The sequence below is a fragment of the Mesoplodon mirus genome (genome assembly GCF_964341445.2).
Source record: "Mesoplodon mirus genome assembly, chromosome: 8".
NCBI classification, from domain to species: domain Eukaryota; kingdom Metazoa; phylum Chordata; class Mammalia; order Artiodactyla; family Ziphiidae; genus Mesoplodon; species Mesoplodon mirus.
This window is the reverse complement of record NC_138984.1, coordinates 116,309,471-116,328,511: the sequence shown is the minus strand read 5'-3', so window position 1 is coordinate 116,328,511 and position 19,041 is coordinate 116,309,471.

The window sequence follows — 19,041 nt, the reverse complement described above, 5'->3', positions numbered from 1 at the left end:
CAGGCCTGTAAATGACACCTGCCCTGAAAACAAATCCTGGGGTCACATATCGACCAAAAAATTCAAAGGACGTCCATATTTCAAAACGACCGTTTCAAAAGGCATATTTTACGCACATTAGTGTTCTGCTTCTTTTCCTTTCTTTCCTTTTTTGTTATAAAAAACGGGAATGGAAAAAGGCATCCCTCAGGATGGGCGAAAATCGTTGCAAATGAATCAATGGACACAGGTTTAATCTCCAATATATATAAACAGCTCATGCAGCTTAATATTAAAAAAAACAAACAACCCAAAAAAATGGGCAGAAGATCTAAAGAGACGTTTCTTCAAAGGAGACACAGAGATGGCCAAGACGCACATGAAAAGCTGCTCAACAGCACTAATTATTAGAGAAATGCAAATCAAAACTACAATGAGGTATCACCTCACACCTGTTAGAATCGGCATCATCAGAAACTATACAAACAACCAATTCTAGGGAGGGTGTGGACAAAAGGAGCCCTCTTCCACTATTGGTGGGAATGTAAATTGATACAGTCACTATGGAGAACAGTATGGAGTTTCCTTTAAAAAATTAGAAATAGAATTACCATCTGATCCAGCAATCCCACTTCTGGGCATATACCCAGAGAAAACCGTATTTCAAAAAGGCACATTCAGCACAATGTTCGTTGCAGCACTATTTACAATAGCCAGGTAATGGAAGCAACCTAAATGCCCACAGACAGATGAGTGGATAAAGATGTGGTACATATATAAAATGGAATATTACTCGGCCATAAAAAGGAATGAAACTGGGTCATTTGTAGAGACATCGATGGATCGAGAGACTGTCATACAGAATGAAGTAAGTCAGAAAGAGGAAAACAAATATTGTATATTAATGCATATATGTGGAGCCTAGAAATGGTACAGATGAACTGGTTTGCAGGGAAGAAATAGAGACACAGAGGTAGAGAACAAACGTATGGACACCAAGTGTGGGAAGCCATGGGGTGGTGGTGGTGGGATGAGTTGGGATTTTGGGATTGACCTGTGTACATGTATATGCATAAAATACATAACTAATAATAACGTGCTGTATAAAAAAATAAATAAAATTAAATTTCAAAATTTTAAAAAATAAAATTTAAAAATAAAACAGAAAAAAGTTCTTCCCGTCACACAGATGTATTTATAGGAATGAATTATTTCCATGCTTATATTTATAAATACATAAAAGAGGAATAAAATCTAACTTGAACCATAAAAGAAAAAAAAACCTGAACCCACGAGTTATACAGAGGAAAACCCTATCAGGGCACTTGCTCCAGTGGTAAACAATTCTGAAATTGGTCAGAGGTGGGGAACCATCTCCCATACAGCCATCAACCCACCCCCCACGCAAGGAGCGTCCTCATTGCAAAGCTGGGGGACCGTGCCGAGGCATCTGTGAGTAAACGTGAGCTGAGCCCCAGGCCAGCTGCTGCTGAACTGTTCCCACCCTTTCCAGGTAAAACACCTGAATATGTACAAGGGCTTGAAAGCCTAGAGGAAGGACCGTGGAGCCACACCAGCGACAGCACGCAGGCCAACTTGGTGCCTGCAGGCCAGCCAGGGTGGTCCTGGCCCCGGGCGCTCTTCCAGAAGCTTTCCATTGCCCTGCCTGAGATACCCCTCCTGTCCCGGACCCCACTGCTTTTTTCCTTCCTCACCTCTGTCCGGAGATAAATTCCAGCAGAAAGTATGGGTGACACAACCTCTTCTTTACAGGCGGCAGCCTGGCAACTCCTGCAGAAAGACCAGCAGAACCCCACTCACACCGGGCCACCCACAAAGCTGTGGCCCCTCACTCCCGCCCACCAGCACAGCCCCGAGACTGCTGACGGGGCAGAGAATATGGAGTCAGGCACAGCTTCAGGGGCTATTGCTGCCTGGAGCGCTGTTTATATTGACCTCAACGAGGCACAGCTGGGGTGGGCGGGCCGGCAGGGTAAGGCTGCCCAGGTCAGCTAATCCACAACCCTCAGGGAATCACATTGTTGAAAATGGACCCCGCTAAGGCAGAAGAGAAGCCAAGGGAAAAAAGGACACAATGCCATTTGCAGCACCGTAGATGAGTCTAGAAGTAATCACGTGACTTGTAGTAAGTCAGAAAGTGAAAGACACATATCATATCATATCACTTATAGGTGTTACCTAAAAATGGATACCAGGGCAGCTATTTCCACGGAGAAGGGCAATCACAGATTCATTAAACAAACTTATGGTTCACCAAAGGAAAGGTGTGAGGATTGGTTTCATTACGATATCGGGGTTAACAGACATCTACAAACACAGGTGACATATATAATCACCAAAGACCTACAGAATACCAAGAGAGGACTACTCAACATTCTGTCATAACGTACATGGGAAAAGGATCCCAGGAAGAACAGACATGTGTATATGTGTAAAAGAACCACATCTTCCACACCTACAACAAGCCAAATATTGTAATCAAAATTGCTGTAAGAAAAAATAAAAAATTAAATTAAAAACACGAACAAGAAGTAGTGAGACAAACGTGAGGGGCTTTCTCCTGGCACATTCCATTCTAAACTCCAATCTAGAACACCACTTCCACTGAGGCTCTCTTGCCCTAGTAACCAGATTTGGTAAGGGTGAACTGCTGCCACCTTGTGGCCGTTTCACACAACAGCAGCTTTAATCCCATCGCTAATGGTCAGTTGATATTCAAAATCATTGCAGGCCTGTAAATGACACCTGCCCTGAAAACAAATCCTGGGGTCACATATCGACCAAAAAATTCAAAGGACGTCCATATTTCAAAATGACCGTTTCAAAAGGCATATTTTACGCACATTAGTGTTCTGCTTCTTTTCCTTTCTTTCCTTTTTTGTTAAAAAACACGGGAATGGAAAAAGGCATCCCTCAGAATGGGCGAAAATCGTTGCAGACGAATCAATGGACAGAGGTTTAATCTCCAATATATATAAACAGCTCATGCAGCTTAATATTAAAAAACAAACAACCCAAAAAAATGGGCAGAAGATCTAAGGAGACGTTTCTTCAAAGGAGACACAGAGATGGCCAAGACGCACATGAAAAGCTGCTCAACAGCACTAATTATCAGAGAAATGCAAATCAAAACTACAATGAGGATTCACCTCACACCTGTTAGAATCCGCATCATCAGAAAATCTACAAACAACCAATTCTGGGGAGGGTGTGGACAAAAGGAGCCCTCTTCCACTATTGGTGGGAATGTAAATTGATACAGTCACTATGGAGAAGAGTATGGAGTTTCCTTAAAAAAACTAGAAATAGAATTACCATCTGACCCAGCTATCCCACTTCTGGGTATATACCCAGAGAAAACCGTAAATCAAAAAGGCACATTCACCACAATGTTTATTGCAGCACTATTTACAATAGCCAGGTAATGGAAGCAACCTAAATGCCCACAGACAGATGAATGGATAAAGATGTGGTACATATATGAAATGGAATATTACTCGGCCATAAAAAGGAATGAAACTGGGTCATTTGTAGAGACATCGATGGATCGAGAGACTGTCAACAGAATGAAGTAAGTCAGAAAGAGGAAAACAAATATTGTATATTAATGCATATATGTGGAGCCTAAAAATGGTACAGATGAACTGGTTTGCAGGGAAGAAATAGAGACACAGAGGTAGAGAACAAACGTAAGGACACCAAGTGTGGGAAGCCATGGGGTGGTGGTGGTGGAATGAGTTGGGAGTTTGGGATAGACCTGTGTACATGTATATGCATAAAATACATAACTAATAATAACGTGCTGTATAAAAAAAATAAATAAAATTAAATTTCAAAATTTTAAAAAATAAAATTTAAAAATAAAACAGAAATAAGTTCTTCCCGTGACACAGATGTATTTATAGGAATGAATTATTTCCATGCTTATATCTATAAATACATAAAAGAGGAATAAAATCTAACTTGAACCATAAAAGGAAAAAAAAACCTGAACCCACGAGTTATACAGAGGAAAACCCTATCAGGGCACTTGCTCCAGTGGCAAACAATTCTGAAATTGGTCAGAGGTGGGGAACCATCTCCCATACAGCCATCAACCCACCCCCCACGCAAGGAGCGTCCTCATTGCAAAGCTGGGGGACCGTTCCGAGGCATCTGTGAGTAAACGTGAGCTGAGCCCCAGGCCAGCTGCTGCTGAACTGTTCCCACCCTTTCCAGGTAAAACACCTGAATATGTACAAGGGCTTGAAAGCCTAGAGGAAGGACCGTGGAGCCACACCAGCGACAGCACGCAGGCCAACTTGGTGCCTGCAGGCCAGCCAGGGTGGTCCTGGCCCCGGGCGCTCTTCCAGAAGCTTTCCATTGCCCTGCCTGAGATACCCCTCCTGTCCCGGACCCCACTGCTTTTTTCCTTCCTCACCTCTGTCCGGAGAGAAATTCCAGCGGAAGGTATGGGTGACACAACCTCTTCTTTACAGGCGGCAGCCTGGCAACTCCTGCAGAAAGGCCAGCAGAACCCCACTCACACCGGGCCACCCACAAAGCTGTGGCCCCTCACTCCCTCCCACCAGCACAGCCCTGAGACTGCTGACGGGGCAGAGAATATGGAGTCAGGCACAGCTTCAGGGGCTATTGCTGCCTGGAGCGCTGTTTATATTGACCTCAACGAGGCACACCTGGGGAGGGCGGGCCGGCAGGGTAAGGCTGCCCAGGTCAGCTAATCCACAACCCTCAGGGAATCACATTGTTGAAAATGGACCCCGCTAAGGCAGAAGAGAAGCCAAGGGAAAAAAGGACACAATGCCATTTGCAGCACCGTAGATGAGTCTAGAAGTAATCACGTGACTTGTAGTAAGTCAGAAAGTGAAAGACACATATCATATCATATCACTTATAGGTGTTACCTAAAAATGGATACCAGGGCAGCTATTTCCACGGAGAAGGGCAATCACAGATTCATTAAACAAACTTATGGTTCACCAAAGGAAAGGTGTGAGGATTGGTTTCATTACGATATCGGAGTTAATAGACATCTACAAACACAGGTGACATATATAATCACCAAAGACCTACAGAATACCAAGAGAGGACTACTCAACATTCTGTCATAACGTACATGGGAAAAGGATCCCAGGAAGAACAGACATGTGTATATGTGTAAAAGAACCACATCTTCCACACCTACAACAAGCCAAACATTGTAATCAAACTTGCTGTAAGAAAAAATAAAAAATTAAATTAAAAATACGAACAAGAAGTAGTGAGACAAACGTGAGGGGCTTTCTCCTGGCACATTCCATTCTAAACTCCAATCTAGAACACCACTTCCACTGAGGCTCTCTTGCCCTAGTAACCAGATTTGGTAAGGGTGAAATGCTGCCACCTTGTGGCCGTTTCACACAACAGCAGCTTTAATCCCAACGCTAATGGTCAGTTGATATTCAAAATCATTGCAGGCCTGTAAATGACACCTGCCCTGAAAACAATCCTGGGGTCACATATCGACCAAAATATTCAAAGGACGTCCATATTTCAAAACGACCATTTCAAAAGGCATATTTTACGCACATTAGTGTTCTGCTTCTTCTCCTTTCTTTCCTTTTTTGTTAAAAAAACACGGGAATGGAAAAAGGCATCCCTCAGAATGGACGAAAATCGTTGCAGATGAATCAATGGACAGAGGTTTAATCTCCAATATATATAAACAGCTCATGCAGCTTAATATTAAAAAAACAAACAACCCAAAAAAATGTTCAGAAGATCTAAAGAGACGTTTCTTCAAAGGAGACACAGAGATGGCCTAGACGCACATGAAAAGCTGCTCAACAGCACTAATTATCAGAGAAATGCAAATCAAAACTACAATGAGGTTTCACCTCACACCTGTTAGAATCGGCATCATCAGAAAATCTACAAACAACCAATTCTGGGGAGGGCGTGGACAAAAGGAGCCCTCTTCCACTATTGGTGGGAATGTAAATTGATACAGTCACTATGGAGAACAGTATGGAGTTTCCTTAAAAAAACTAGAAATAGAATTACCATCTGATCCAGCAATCCCACTTCTGGGCATATACCCAGAGAAAACCGTAAATCAAAAAGGCACATTCACCACAATGTTCATTGCAGCACTATTTACAATAGCCAGGTAATGGAAGCAACCTAAATGCCCACAGACAGATGAATGGATAAAGATGTGGTACATATATGAAATGGAATATTACTCGGCCATAAAAAGGAATGAAACTGGGTCATTTGTAGAGACATCGATGGATCGAGAGACTGTCATACAGAATGAAGTAAGTCAGAAAGAGGAAAACAAATATTGTATATTAATGCATATATGTGGAGCCTAAAAATGGTACAGATGAACTGGTTTGCAGGGAAGAAATAGAGACACAGAGGTAGAGAACAAACGTAAGGACAGCAAGTGTGGGAAGCCATGGGGTGGTGGTGGTGGGATGAGTTGGGAGTTTGGGATAGACCTGTGTACATGTATATGCATAAAATACATAACTAATAATAACGTGCTGTATAAAAAAAATAAATAAAATTAAATTTCAAAATTTTAAAAAATAAAATTTAAAAATAAAACAGAAAAATGTTCTTCCCGTCACACAGATGTATTTATAGGAATGAATTATTTCCATGCTTATATCTATAAATACATAAAAGAGGAATAAAATCTAACTTGAACCATAAAAGAAAAAAAAACGTGAACCCACGAGTTATACAGAGGAAAACCCTATCAGGGCACTTGCTCCAGTCGCAAACAATTCTGAAATTGGTCAGAGGTGGGGAACCATCTCCCATACAGCCATCAACCCACCCCCCACGCAAGGAGCGTCCTCATTGCAAAGCTGGGGGTCCGTGCCGAGGCATCTGTGAGTAAACGTGAGCTGAGCCCCAGGCCAGCTGCTGCTGAACTGTTCCCACCCTTTCCAGGTAAAACACCTGAATATGTACAAGGGCTTGAAAGCCTAGAGGAAGGACCGTGGAGCCACACCAGCGACAGCACGCAGGCCAACTTGGTGCCTGCAGGCCAGCCAGGGTGGTCCTGGCCCCGGGCGCTCTTCCAGAAGCTTTCCATTGCCCTGCCTGAGATACCCCTCCTGTCCCGGACCCCACTGCTTTTTTCCTTCCTCACCTCTGTCCGGAGAGAAATTCCAGCGGAAGGTATGGGTGACACAACCTCTTCTTTACAGGCGGCAGCCTGGCAACTCCTGCAGAAAGGCCAGCAGAACCCCACTCACACCGGGCCACCCACAAAGCTGTGGCCCCTCACTCCATCCCACCAGCAAAGCCCTGAGACTGCTGACGGGGCAGAGAATATGGAGTCAGGCACAGCTTCAGGGGCTAATGCTGCCTGGAGCGCTGTTTATATTGACCTCAACGAGGCACACCTGGGGAGGGTGGGCCGGCAGGGTAAGGCTGCCCAGGTCAGCTAATCCACAACCCTCAGGGAATCACATTGTTGAAAATGGACCCCACTAAGGCAGAAGAGAAGCCAAGGGAAAAAAGGACACAATGCCATTTGCAGCACCGTAGATGAGTCTAGAAGTAATCACGTGACTTGTAGTAAGTCAGAAAGTGAAAGACACATATCATATCATATCACTTATAGGTGTTACCTAAAAATGGATACCAGGGCAGATATTTCCACTGAGAAGGGCAATCACAGATTCATTAAACAAACTTATGGTTCACTAATGAAAGGTGTGAGGATTGGTTTCATTACGATATCGGGGTTAACAGACATCTACAAACACAGGTGACATATATAATCACCAAAGACCTACAGAATACCAAGAGAGGACTACTCAACATTCTGTCATAACGTACATGGGAAAAGGATCCCAGGAAGAACAGACATGTGTATACGTGTAAAAGAACCACATCTTCCACACCTACAACAAGCCAAACGTTGTAATCAAACTTGCTGTAAGAAAAAATAAAAAATTAAATTAAAAACACGAACAAGAAGTAGTGAGACAAACGTGAGCGGCTTTCTCCTGGCACATTCCATTCTAAACTCCAATCTAGAACACCACTTCCACTGAGGCTCTCTTGCCCTAGTAACCAGATTTGGTAAGGGTGAACTGCTGCCACCTTGTGGCCGTTTCACACAACAGCAGCTTTAATCCCAACGCTAATGGTCAGTTGATATTCAAAATCATTGCAGGCCTGTAAATGACACCTGCCCTGAAAATAAATCCTGGGGTCACATATCGACCAAAAAATTCAAAGGACGTCCATATTTCAAAACGACCGTTTCAAAAGGCATATTTTACGCACATTAGTGTTCTGCTTCTTTTCCTTTCTTTCCTTTTTTGTTAAAAAACACGGGAATGTAAAAAGGCATCCCTCAGAATGGGCGAAAATCGTTGCAGACGAATCAATGGACAGAGGCTTAATCTCCAATATATATAAACAGCTCATGCAGCTTAATATTAAAAAAAACAAACAACCAAAAAAAAAATGTTCAGAAGATCTAAAGAGACGTTTCTTCAAAGGAGACACAGAGATGGCCAAGACGCACATGAAAAGCTGCTCAACAGCACTAATTATCAGAGAAATGCAAATCAAAACTACAATGAGGTTTCACCTCACACCTGTTAGAATCGGCATCATCAGAAAATCTACAAACAACCAATTCTGGGGAGGGTGTGGACAAAAGGAGACCTCTTCCACTATTGGTGGGAATGTAAATTGATACAGTCACTATGGAGAACAGTATGGAGTTTCCTTAAGAAAACTAGAAATAGAATTACCATCTGATCCAGCAATCCCACTTCTGGGCATATACCCAGAGAAAACCGTAAATCAAAAAGGCACATTCACCACAATGTTCATTGCAGCACTATTTACAATAGCCAGGTAATGGAAGCAACCTAAATGCCCACAGACAGATGAATGGATAAAGATGTGGTACATATATGAAATGGAATATTACTCGGCCATAAAAAGGAATGAAACTGGGTCATTTGTAGAGACATCAATGGATCGAGAGACTGTCATACAGAATGAAGTAAGTCAGAAAGAGGAAATCAATTATTGTATATTAATGCATATATGTGGAGCCTAGAAATGGTACAGATGAACTGGTTTGCAGGGAAGAAATAGAGACACAGATGTAGAGAACAAACGTATGGACACCAAGTGTGGGAAGCCATGGGGTGGTGGTGGTGGGATGAGTTGGGAGTTTGGGATTGACCTGTGTACATGTATATGCATAAAATACATAACTAATAATAACGTGCTATATAAAAAAAATAAATAAAATTAAATTTCAAAATTTTAAAAAATAAAATTTAAAAATAAAACAGAAATAAGTTCTTCCCGTGACACAGATGTATTTATAGGAATGAATTATTTCCATGCTTATATCTATAAATACATAAAAGAGGAATAAAATCTAACTTGAACCATAAAAGGAAAAAAAAACCTGAACCCACGAGTTATACAGAGGAAAACCCTATCAGGGCACTTGCTCCAGTGGCAAACAATTCTGAAATTGGTCAGAGGTGGGGAACCATCTCCCATACAGCCATCAACCCACCCCCCACGCAAGGAGCGTCCTCATTGCAAAGCTGGGGGACCGTTCCGAGGCATCTGTGAGTAAACGTGAGCTGAGCCCCAGGCCAGCTGCTGCTGAACTGTTCCCACCCTTTCCAGGTAAAACACCTGAATATGTACAAGGGCTTGAAAGCCTAGAGGAAGGACCGTGGAGCCACACCAGCGACAGCACGCAGGCCAACTTGGTGCCTGCAGGCCAGCCAGGGTGGTCCTGGCCCCGGGCGCTCTTCCAGAAGCTTTCCATTGCCCTGCCTGAGATACCCCTCCTGTCCCGGACCCCACTGCTTTTTTCCTTCCTCACCTCTGTCCGGAGAGAAATTCCAGCGGAAGGTATGGGTGACACAACCTCTTCTTTACAGGCGGCAGCCTGGCAACTCCTGCAGAAAGGCCAGCAGAACCCCACTCACACCGGGCCACCCACAAAGCTGTGGCCCCTCACTCCCTCCCACCAGCACAGCCCTGAGACTGCTGACGGGGCAGAGAATATGGAGTCAGGCACAGCTTCAGGGGCTATTGCTGCCTGGAGCGCTGTTTATATTGACCTCAACGAGGCACACCTGGGGAGGGCGGGCCGGCAGGGTAAGGCTGCCCAGGTCAGCTAATCCACAACCCTCAGGGAATCACATTGTTGAAAATGGACCCCGCTAAGGCAGAAGAGAAGCCAAGGGAAAAAAGGACACAATGCCATTTGCAGCACCGTAGATGAGTCTAGAAGTAATCACGTGACTTGTAGTAAGTCAGAAAGTGAAAGACACATATCATATCATATCACTTATAGGTGTTACCTAAAAATGGATACCAGGGCAGCTATTTCCACGGAGAAGGGCAATCACAGATTCATTAAACAAACTTATGGTTCACCAAAGGAAAGGTGTGAGGATTGGTTTCATTACGATATCGGAGTTAATAGACATCTACAAACACAGGTGACATATATAATCACCAAAGACCTACAGAATACCAAGAGAGGACTACTCAACATTCTGTCATAACGTACATGGGAAAAGGATCCCAGGAAGAACAGACATGTGTATATGTGTAAAAGAACCACATCTTCCACACCTACAACAAGCCAAACATTGTAATCAAACTTGCTGTAAGAAAAAATAAAAAATTAAATTAAAAATACGAACAAGAAGTAGTGAGACAAACGTGAGGGGCTTTCTCCTGGCACATTCCATTCTAAACTCCAATCTAGAACACCACTTCCACTGAGGCTCTCTTGCCCTAGTAACCAGATTTGGTAAGGGTGAAATGCTGCCACCTTGTGGCCGTTTCACACAACAGCAGCTTTAATCCCAACGCTAATGGTCAGTTGATATTCAAAATCATTGCAGGCCTGTAAATGACACCTGCCCTGAAAACAATCCTGGGGTCACATATCGACCAAAATATTCAAAGGACGTCCATATTTCAAAACGACCATTTCAAAAGGCATATTTTACGCACATTAGTGTTCTGCTTCTTCTCCTTTCTTTCCTTTTTTGTTAAAAAAACACGGGAATGGAAAAAGGCATCCCTCAGAATGGACGAAAATCGTTGCAGATGAATCAATGGACAGAGGTTTAATCTCCAATATATATAAACAGCTCATGCAGCTTAATATTAAAAAAACAAACAACCCAAAAAAATGTTCAGAAGATCTAAAGAGACGTTTCTTCAAAGGAGACACAGAGATGGCCTAGACGCACATGAAAAGCTGCTCAACAGCACTAATTATCAGAGAAATGCAAATCAAAACTACAATGAGGTTTCACCTCACACCTGTTAGAATCGGCATCATCAGAAAATCTACAAACAACCAATTCTGGGGAGGGCGTGGACAAAAGGAGCCCTCTTCCACTATTGGTGGGAATGTAAATTGATACAGTCACTATGGAGAACAGTATGGAGTTTCCTTAAAAAAACTAGAAATAGAATTACCATCTGATCCAGCAATCCCACTTCTGGGCATATACCCAGAGAAAACCGTAAATCAAAAAGGCACATTCACCACAATGTTCATTGCAGCACTATTTACAATAGCCAGGTAATGGAAGCAACCTAAATGCCCACAGACAGATGAATGGATAAAGATGTGGTACATATATGAAATGGAATATTACTCGGCCATAAAAAGGAATGAAACTGGGTCATTTGTAGAGACATCGATGGATCGAGAGACTGTCATACAGAATGAAGTAAGTCAGAAAGAGGAAAACAAATATTGTATATTAATGCATATATGTGGAGCCTAAAAATGGTACAGATGAACTGGTTTGCAGGGAAGAAATAGAGACACAGAGGTAGAGAACAAACGTAAGGACAGCAAGTGTGGGAAGCCATGGGGTGGTGGTGGTGGGATGAGTTGGGAGTTTGGGATAGACCTGTGTACATGTATATGCATAAAATACATAACTAATAATAACGTGCTGTATAAAAAAAATAAATAAAATTAAATTTCAAAATTTTAAAAAATAAAATTTAAAAATAAAACAGAAAAATGTTCTTCCCGTCACACAGATGTATTTATAGGAATGAATTATTTCCATGCTTATATCTATAAATACATAAAAGAGGAATAAAATCTAACTTGAACCATAAAAGAAAAAAAAACGTGAACCCACGAGTTATACAGAGGAAAACCCTATCAGGGCACTTGCTCCAGTCGCAAACAATTCTGAAATTGGTCAGAGGTGGGGAACCATCTCCCATACAGCCATCAACCCACCCCCCACGCAAGGAGCGTCCTCATTGCAAAGCTGGGGGTCCGTGCCGAGGCATCTGTGAGTAAACGTGAGCTGAGCCCCAGGCCAGCTGCTGCTGAACTGTTCCCACCCTTTCCAGGTAAAACACCTGAATATGTACAAGGGCTTGAAAGCCTAGAGGAAGGACCGTGGAGCCACACCAGCGACAGCACGCAGGCCAACTTGGTGCCTGCAGGCCAGCCAGGGTGGTCCTGGCCCCGGGCGCTCTTCCAGAAGCTTTCCATTGCCCTGCCTGAGATACCCCTCCTGTCCCGGACCCCACTGCTTTTTTCCTTCCTCACCTCTGTCCGGAGAGAAATTCCAGCGGAAGGTATGGGTGACACAACCTCTTCTTTACAGGCGGCAGCCTGGCAACTCCTGCAGAAAGGCCAGCAGAACCCCACTCACACCGGGCCACCCACAAAGCTGTGGCCCCTCACTCCATCCCACCAGCAAAGCCCTGAGACTGCTGACGGGGCAGAGAATATGGAGTCAGGCACAGCTTCAGGGGCTAATGCTGCCTGGAGCGCTGTTTATATTGACCTCAACGAGGCACACCTGGGGAGGGTGGGCCGGCAGGGTAAGGCTGCCCAGGTCAGCTAATCCACAACCCTCAGGGAATCACATTGTTGAAAATGGACCCCACTAAGGCAGAAGAGAAGCCAAGGGAAAAAAGGACACAATGCCATTTGCAGCACCGTAGATGAGTCTAGAAGTAATCACGTGACTTGTAGTAAGTCAGAAAGTGAAAGACACATATCATATCATATCACTTATAGGTGTTACCTAAAAATGGATACCAGGGCAGATATTTCCACTGAGAAGGGCAATCACAGATTCATTAAACAAACTTATGGTTCACTAATGAAAGGTGTGAGGATTGGTTTCATTACGATATCGGGGTTAACAGACATCTACAAACACAGGTGACATATATAATCACCAAAGACCTACAGAATACCAAGAGAGGACTACTCAACATTCTGTCATAACGTACATGGGAAAAGGATCCCAGGAAGAACAGACATGTGTATACGTGTAAAAGAACCACATCTTCCACACCTACAACAAGCCAAACGTTGTAATCAAACTTGCTGTAAGAAAAAATAAAAAATTAAATTAAAAACACGAACAAGAAGTAGTGAGACAAACGTGAGCGGCTTTCTCCTGGCACATTCCATTCTAAACTCCAATCTAGAACACCACTTCCACTGAGGCTCTCTTGCCCTAGTAACCAGATTTGGTAAGGGTGAACTGCTGCCACCTTGTGGCCGTTTCACACAACAGCAGCTTTAATCCCAACGCTAATGGTCAGTTGATATTCAAAATCATTGCAGGCCTGTAAATGACACCTGCCCTGAAAATAAATCCTGGGGTCACATATCGACCAAAAAATTCAAAGGACGTCCATATTTCAAAACGACCGTTTCAAAAGGCATATTTTACGCACATTAGTGTTCTGCTTCTTTTCCTTTCTTTCCTTTTTTGTTAAAAAACACGGGAATGTAAAAAGGCATCCCTCAGAATGGGCGAAAATCGTTGCAGACGAATCAATGGACAGAGGCTTAATCTCCAATATATATAAACAGCTCATGCAGCTTAATATTAAAAAAAACAAACAACCAAAAAAAAAATGTTCAGAAGATCTAAAGAGACGTTTCTTCAAAGGAGACACAGAGATGGCCAAGACGCACATGAAAAGCTGCTCAACAGCACTAATTATCAGAGAAATGCAAATCAAAACTACAATGAGGTTTCACCTCACACCTGTTAGAATCGGCATCATCAGAAAATCTACAAACAACCAATTCTGGGGAGGGTGTGGACAAAAGGAGACCTCTTCCACTATTGGTGGGAATGTAAATTGATACAGTCACTATGGAGAACAGTATGGAGTTTCCTTAAGAAAACTAGAAATAGAATTACCATCTGATCCAGCAATCCCACTTCTGGGCATATACCCAGAGAAAACCGTAAATCAAAAAGGCACATTCACCACAATGTTCATTGCAGCACTATTTACAATAGCCAGGTAATGGAAGCAACCTAAATGCCCACAGACAGATGAATGGATAAAGATGTGGTACATATATGAAATGGAATATTACTCGGCCATAAAAAGGAATGAAACTGGGTCATTTGTAGAGACATCAATGGATCGAGAGACTGTCATACAGAATGAAGTAAGTCAGAAAGAGGAAATCAATTATTGTATATTAATGCATATATGTGGAGCCTAGAAATGGTACAGATGAACTGGTTTGCAGGGAAGAAATAGAGACACAGATGTAGAGAACAAACGTATGGACACCAAGTGTGGGAAGCCATGGGGTGGTGGTGGTGGGATGAGTTGGGAGTTTGGGATTGACCTGTGTACATGTATATGCATAAAATACATAACTAATAATAACGTGCTATATAAAAAAAATAAATAAAATTAAATTTCAAAATTTTAAAAAATAAAATTTAAAAATAAAACAGAAAAAAGTTCTTCCCGTCACACAGATGTATTTATAGGAATGAATTATTTCCATGCTTATATCTATAAATACATAAAAGAGGAATAAAATCTAACTTGAACCATAAAAGAAAAAAAAACCTGAACCCACGAGTTATACAGAGGAAAACCCTATCAGGGCACTTGCTCCAGTGGTAAACAATTCTGAAATTGGTCAGAGGTGGGGAACCATCTCCCATACAGCCATCAACCCACCCCCCACGCAAGGAGCGTCCTCATTGCAAAGCTGGGGGACCGTGCCGAGGCATCTGTGAGTAAACGTGAGCTGAGCCCCAGGCCAGCTGCTGCTGAACTGTTCCCACCCTTTCCAGGTAAAACACCTGAATATGTACAAGGGCTTGAAAGCCTAGAGGAAGGACCGTGGAGCCACACCAGCGACAGCACGCAGGCCAACTTGGTGCCTGCAGGCCAGCCAGGGTGGTCCTGGCCCCGGGCACTCTTCCAGAAGCTTTCCATTGCCCTGCCTGAGATACCCCTCCTGTCCCGGACCCCACTGCTTTTTTCCTTCCTCACCTCTGTCCGGAGAGAAATTCCAGCGGAAGGTATGGGTGACACAACCTCTTCTTTGCAGGCGGCAGCCTGGCAACTCCTGCAGAAAGGCCAGCAGAACCCCACTCACACCGGGCCACCCACAAAGCTGTGGCCCCTCACTCCCTCCCACCAGCACAGCCCCGAGACTGCTGACGGGGCAGAGAATATGGAGTCAGGCACAGCTTCAGGGGCTAATGCTGCCTGGAGCGCTGTTTATATTGACCTCAACGAGGCACAGCTGGGGAGGGCGGGCCGGCAGGGTAAGGCTGCCCAGGTCAGCTAATCCACAACCCTCAGGGAATCACATTGTTGAAAATGGACCCCGCTAAGGCAGAAGAGAAGCCAAGGGAAAAAAGGACACAATGCCATTTGCAGCACCGTAGATGAGTCTAGAAGTAATCACGTGACTTGTAGTAAGTCAGAAAGTGAAAGACACATATCATATCATATCACTTATAGGTGTTACCTAAAAATGGATACCAGGGCAGCTATTTCCACGGAGAAGGGCAATCACAGATTCATTAAACAAACTTATGGTTCACCAAAGGAAAGGTGTGAGGATTGGTTTCATTACGATATCGGGGTTAACAGACATCTACAAACACAGGTGACATATATAATCACCAAAGACCTACAGAATACCAAGAGAGGACTACTCAACATTCTGTCATAACGTACATGGGAAAAGGATCCCAGGAAGAACAGACATGTGTATATGTGTAAAAGAACCACATCTTCCACACCTACAACAAGCCAAACGTTGTAATCAAACTTGCTGTAAGAAAAAATAAAAAATTAAATTAAAAACACGAACAAGAAGTAGTGAGACAAACGTGAGGGGCTTTCTCCTGGCACATTCCATTCTAAACTCCAATCTAGAACACCACTTCCACTGAGGCTCTCTTGCCCTAGTAACCAGATTTGGTAAGGGTGAACTGCTGCCACCTTGTGGCCGTTTCACACAACAGCAGCTTTAATCCCAACGCTAATGGTCAGTTGATATTCAAAATCATTGCAGGCCTGTAAATGACACCTGCCCTGAAAACAAATCCTGGGGTCACATATCGACCAAAAAATTCAAAGGACGTCCATATTTCAAAACGACCATTTCAAAAGGCATATTTTACGCACATTAGTGTTCTGCTTCTTTTCCTTTTTCCCTTTTTTGTTAAAAAACACGGGAATGGAAAAAGGCATCCCTCAGAATGGGCGAAAATCGTTGCAGACGAATCAATGGACAGAGGCTTAATCTCCAATATATATAAACAGCACATGCAGCTTAATATTAAAAAAACAAACAACCCAAAAAAAAATGTTCAGAAGATCTAAAGAGACGTTTCTTCAAAGGAGACACAGAGATGGCCAAGACGCACATGAAAAGCTGCTCAACAGCACTAATTATCAGAGAAATGCAAATCAAAACTACAATGAGGTTTCACCTCACACCTGTTAGAATCGGCATCATCAGAAAATCTACAAACAACCAATTCTGGGGAGGGTGTGGACAAAAGGAGCCCTCTTCCACTATTGGTGGGAATGTAAATTGATACAGTCACTATGGAGAACAGTATGGAGTTTCCTTAAAAAAACTAGAAATAGAATTACCATCTGATCCAGCAATTCCACTCCCGGGCATATACCCAGAGAAAACCGTATTTCAAAAAGGCACATTCACCACAATGTTCATTGCAGCACTATTTACAATAGCCAGGTAATGGAAGCAACCTAAATGCCCACAGACAGATGAATGGATAAAGATGTGGTACATATATAAAATGGAATATTACTCGGCCATAAAAAGGAATGAAACTGGGTCATTTGTAGAGACATCGATGGATCGAGAGACTGTCATACAGAATGAAGTAAGTCAGAAAGAGGAAAACAAATATTGTATATTAATGCATATATGTGGAGCCTAAAAATGGTACAGATGAACTGGTTTGCAGGAAAGAAATAGAGACACAGAGGTAGAGAACAAACGTAAGGACACCAAGTGTGGGAAGCCATGGGGTGGTGGTGGGATGAGTTGGGAGTTTGGGATAGACCTGTGTACATGTATATGCATAAAATACATAACTAATAATAACGTGCTATATAAAAAAATAAATAAAATTAAATTTCAAAATTTTAAAACATAAAATTTAAAAATAAAACAGAAAAGAGTTCTTCCCGTCACACATATGTATTTATAGGAATGAATTATTTCCATGCTTATATCTATAAATACATAAAAGAGGAATAAAATCTAACTTGAACCATAAAAGAAAAAAAAACCTGAACCCACGAGTTATACAGAGGAAAACCCTATCAGGGCACTTGCTCCAGTGGCAAACAATTCTGAAATTGGTCAGAGGTGGGGAACCATCTCCCATACAGCCATCAACCCACCCCCGACGCAAGGAGCGTCCTCATTGCAAAGCTGGGGGACCGTGCCGAGGCATCTGTGAGTAAACGTGAGCTGAGCCCCAGGCCAGCTGCTGCTGAACTGTTCCCACCCTTTCCAGGTAAAACACCTGAATATGTACAAGGGCTTGAAAGCCTAGAGGAAGGACCGTGGAGCCACACCAGCGACAGCACGCAGGCCAACTTGGTGCCTGCAGGCCAGCCAGGGTGGTCCTGGCCCCGGGCGCTCTTCCAGAAGCTTTCCATTGCCCTGCCTGAGATACCCCTCCTGTCCCGGACCCCACTGCTTTTTTCCTTCCTCACCTCTGTCCGGAGAGAAATTCCAGCGGAAGGTATGGGTGACACAACCTCTTCTTTACAGGCGGCAGCCTGGCAACTCCAGCAGAAAGGCCAGGAGAACCCCACTCACACCGGGCCACCCACAAAGCTGTGGCCCCTCACTCCCTCCCACCAGCAAAGCCCTGAGACTGCTGACGGGGCAGAGAATATGGAATCAGGCACAGCTTCAGGGGCTATTGCTGCCTGGAGCGCTGTTTATATTGACCTCAACGAGGCACAGCTGGGGAGGGCGGGCCGGCAGGGTAAGGCTGCCCAGGTCAGCTAATCCACAACCCTCAGGGAATCACATTGTTGAAAATGGACCCCGCTAAGGCAGAAGAGAAGCCAAGGGAAAAAAGGACACAATGCCATTTGCAGCACCGTAGATGAGTCTAGAAGTAATCACGTGACTTGTAGTAAGTCAGAAAGTGAAAGACACATATCATATCATATCACTTATAGGTGTTACCTAAAAATGGATACCAGGGCAGATATTTCCACGGAGAAGGGCAATCACAGATTCATTAAACAAACTTATGGTTCACCAAAGGAAAGGTGTGAGGATTGGTTTCATTACGATATCGGGGTTAACAGACATCTACAAACACAGGTGACATATATAATCACCAAAGACCTACAGAATACCAAGAGAGGACTACTCAACATTCTGTCATAACGTACATGGGAAAAGGATCCCAGGAAAAACAGACATGTGTATATGTGTAAAAGAACCACATCTTCCACACCTACAACAAGCCAAACGTTGTAATCAAACTTGCTGTAAGAAAAAATAAAAAATTAAATTAAAAACACGAACAAGAAGTAGTGAGACAAACGTGAGGGGCTTTCTCCTGGCACATTCCATTCTAAACTCCAATCTAGAACACCACTTCCACTGAGGCTCTCTTGCCCTAGTAACCAGAATTGGTAAGGGTGAACTGCTGCCACCTTGTGGCCGTTTCACACAAC